Genomic DNA, 3,957 nt, shown 5'->3' with positions numbered 1-3,957 from the left:
TTCTCACATCCTTCATTTATGGACTAATACTATCCTTAATGCAAAATTCGAACTCCATCTTCTCTGATAAGTTCGAATTTTCTACTTCTGTCTTCTACTCTTCTTTTCCTCTGACACCTAAAGGAATCTCTATACTGTGACATAGAGGATTCCACATTTTCTTGTTCCTTCTCTTTCTTATGAGCAGGAGCAAAGACAAAGGCATTCTTGTTGAGGCTGATCCTGAACCTGAAAGGACCTTGAAGAGAAAGCTAAGAGAAGCCAAAGCACAACTCTCTTTAGAGCACCTGAACGAACTCTTCAAGGAAGAAGAACTCATGGCAGCCGAAAACAACAACAATGCCAACAATGCAAGGAAGGTGCTTGGTGACTTCACTGCACCTACTCCCGATTTCTATGGGAGAAGCATCTCTATCCCTGCCATTGGAGTAAACAACTTTGAGCTTAAGCCTCAATTAGTTTCTCTAATGCAACAGAATTGCAAGTTCCATGGACTTCCATTAGAAGATCCTCATCAGTTTTTAGCTGAATTCTTGCAAATCTGTGACACTGTCAAGACTAATGGGGTTGACCCTGAGGTCTACAGACTGATGCTATTCCCTTTTGCTGTAAGAGACAGAGCTAGAGCATGGTTGGACTCTCAACCTAAAGAAAGCCTGGACTCTTGGGAAAAGCTAGTCAATGCCTTCTTGGCAAAGTTCTTTCCACCTCAAAAATTGAGTAAGCTTAGAGTGGAAGTCCAAACCTTCAGACAGAAGGAAGGAGAATCCCTCTATGAAGCTTGGGAAAGATACAAACAATTAATCAGAAAGTGTCCCACTGATATGCTTTCTGAATGGAGCATCATAGGTATTTTCTATGATGGTCTCTCTGAACTGTCCAAGATGTCTTTGGATAGCTCTTCTGGAGGATCTCTTCATCTGAAGAAGACGCCTACTGAAGCTCAAGAACTGATTGAAGTGGTTGCAAATAACCAATTCATGTACACTTCTGAAAGGAATCCTGTGAACAATGGGACTAGTCAGAAGAAAGGAGTTCTTGAGATTGACACTCTGAATGCCATATTGGCTCAGAACAAAATATTGACTCAACAAGTCAATATGATTTCTCAAAGTCTATCTGAAATGCAAAATGCACCAAGCAGTACTAAAGAAGCTTCATCTGAGGAAGAAGCTTATGATCCTGAGAACCCTTCAATGAAAGAGGTGAATTACATGGGAGAACCCTATGGAAACACCTATAATCCTTCATGGAGGAATCATCCAAATCTTTCAAGGAAGGATCAACAGAGACCTCAACAAGGTTTCAATAACAATAATGGTGGAAGAAACAGGTTTAGCAATAGCAAGCCTTTTCCATCATCTTCTCAGCAACAGACAGAGAGCTCTAAGCAGAATACCTCTGACTTAGCTACCATGGTCTCTGATCTGATCAAAACCACTCAGTTTCATGACTGAAACAAGGTCCTCCATCAGAAATTTGGAAGGACAAGTGGGTCAGCTGAGCAAGAAAATTACTGAACTCCCTCCAAGTACTCTCCCAAGCAATACAGAAGAAAATCCAAAAGGAGAGTGCAAAGCCATCAACTTGGCCGAATCCTGGGAGGGAGAAGAGGCAGTAAACGCCACTGAGGAAGGCCTCACTGGGCGTCCACTGGCCTCCAATGAGTTCCCCAATGAGGAACCATGGGAATCTGAGGCTCAAACTGAGACCATAGAGATTCCATTGGACTTACTTCTGCCATTCATGAGCTCTGATGAGTATTCTTCCTCTGAAGAGGATGAGTATGTCACTGAGGAGCAAGTTGCTAAATACCTTAGAGCAATCATGAAGCTAAATGACAAGTTATTTGGAAATGAGACTTGGGAGGATGAATCCCCTTTGCTCACCAAAGAACTGAATGACTTGTCTAGGCAGAAACTACCTCAAAAGAGGCAGGATCCTGGGAAGTTTTCTATACCTTGTACCATAGGCACCATGACCTTCAAGAAGGCCTTGTGTGACTTAGGGTCAAGTGTAAACCTCATGCCTCTCTCTGTAATGGAGAAGCTAGGGATCTCTGAGGTGCAAGCTGCAAAGATCTCACTAGAGATGGCAGACAACTCAAGAAAACAAGCCCATGGACTTGTAGAGGATGTTCTGGTTAAAGTTGAAGACCATTACATCCCTACTGATTTCATAGTCCTAGAGACAGGGAAGTGCATGGATGAATCCATCATCCTTGGCAGACCCTTCCTAGCCACAGCAAGGGCTGTGATTGATGTTGATAGAGGAGAGTTGATCATTCAAGTGAATGAAGAATCCTTGGTGTTTAAGGCCCAAGGATATCCCTCTGTCATCATAGAGAGGAAGCATGAAGAGCTTCTCTCAAAACAGAGCCAAACAGAGCCCCCACAATCAAACTCTAAGTTTGTTGTTGGGAGGCCACAACCAAACTCTAAGTTTGGTGTTGAACCCCCACATTCAAACTCTAAGTTTGGTGTTGGGAAGTTCCAACACGGTTCTGAGCATTTCTGAGGCTCCATGAGAGTCCTCTGTCAAGCTAGTGACAATAAAGAAGCGCTTGTTGGGAGGCAACCCAATGTTTTATATTTAATTATTTTCTTTTGTTATTTTATCTTTTTTGTAGGTTGATGATCATGAGAAGTCACAAAATTAACTGAAAAAGCAAAAACAGAATGAAAAACAGGAAGAAAAACAGCACACCCTGGAGGAAGATGCTGCTGGCGTTTAAACGCCAGTAAGCCTAGCAGCTGGGCGTTTAACGTCCAGTCTGGCACCATTCTGGGCGTTTAACGCCAGAAAGGGGCACCAGACTGGCGTTAAACGCCAGGAAAGGGCAAGAACCTGGCGTTAAACGCCAGGAATGGGCACCAGCCCGGCGTTTAACGCCAGAATTGGCTCAAAACGTGAATTTTGATGCCATTTGGTGTAGGGATGACTTTTCCTTGACACCACAGGATCTGTGGACCCCACAGGACCCCACCACCACTCTCTCTCTTCTTCCCCCATTCACCAATCACCTCAACACCTCTTCCCCAAAAACCCTTCACCTATCAAATCCCATCTTTCTCTTCACCACTCACATCCATCCTTCATAAATTCCCACCAACCCACCCTTCAAATTCAAACCACTTTCCCTCCCAAACCCACCCATAATGGCCGAACCATTACCCCCCTCTCTCCTATATATACCCTTCTTCAACCCTTCATTTTCACACAACCTAAACACCACTTCTCCCCCTCCTTGGCCGAACACACCACCATCTCCCTCTTCCTCATTTCTTCTTCTTCTACTCTCTTCTTTCTTCTTTTGCTCGAGGACGAGCAAACATTTTAAGTTTGGTGTGGTAAAAGCATTGCTTTTTGTTTTTCCATAACCATTTATGGCATCCAAGGCCGGAGAAACCTCTAGAAAGAGGAAAGGGAAGGCAAAAGCTTCCACCTCCGAATCATGGGAGATGGAAGATTCATCTCAAGGGTGCATCAAGACCATTTCTATGAAGTTGTGGCCTTGAAGAAGGTGATCCCGAGGTCCCTTTTTCACTCAAAAAGGGTGAATATCCGGAGATCCGACATGAGATCAAAGAAGAGGTTGGGAAGTTCTTACCAACCCCATTCAACAAGTCGGAATCTTGATGGTTCAAGAGTTCTATGCAATGCATGGATCACCAAGAACCATGACCAAAGTGTGAACCCGAATCCAAAGAATTATCTTACTATGGTTCGGGGGAAATACTTGGATTTTAGTCCGGAGAGTGTGAGGGTGGCGTTCAACTTGCCTATGATGCAAGGAGATGAACATCCTTACACTAGAAGGGTCAACTTTGATCAAAGGTTGGACCAAGTCCTCACAGTCATATGTGAAGAGGGCGCCCAATGGAAGCAAGATTCAAGAGGAAAGCCGGTTCAATTGAGAAGGCATGACCTTAAGCCCGTGGCTAGAGGATGGTTAGA

General features: G+C 44.0%; 1 non-coding gene across 1 annotated transcript; it reads right to left on the bottom strand.

Annotated features, from left to right (window-relative positions):
• Nucleotides 1–722: 722 nt before the first annotated feature.
• Nucleotides 723–830, bottom strand: LOC112798819 (small nucleolar RNA R71). Its single transcript, XR_003200416.1, has one exon. It is a non-coding gene; the product is annotated as a small nucleolar RNA R71 (small nucleolar RNA).
• Between the last annotated feature and the right edge of the window lie 3,127 nt (nt 831–3,957).

This window comes from Arachis hypogaea, chromosome 4 (genome assembly GCF_003086295.3).
Source record: "Arachis hypogaea cultivar Tifrunner chromosome 4, arahy.Tifrunner.gnm2.J5K5, whole genome shotgun sequence".
Classification (NCBI taxonomy): Eukaryota; Viridiplantae; Streptophyta; class Magnoliopsida; order Fabales; family Fabaceae; genus Arachis; species Arachis hypogaea.
This window is presented reverse-complemented; position numbering and strand designations above follow the sequence as displayed.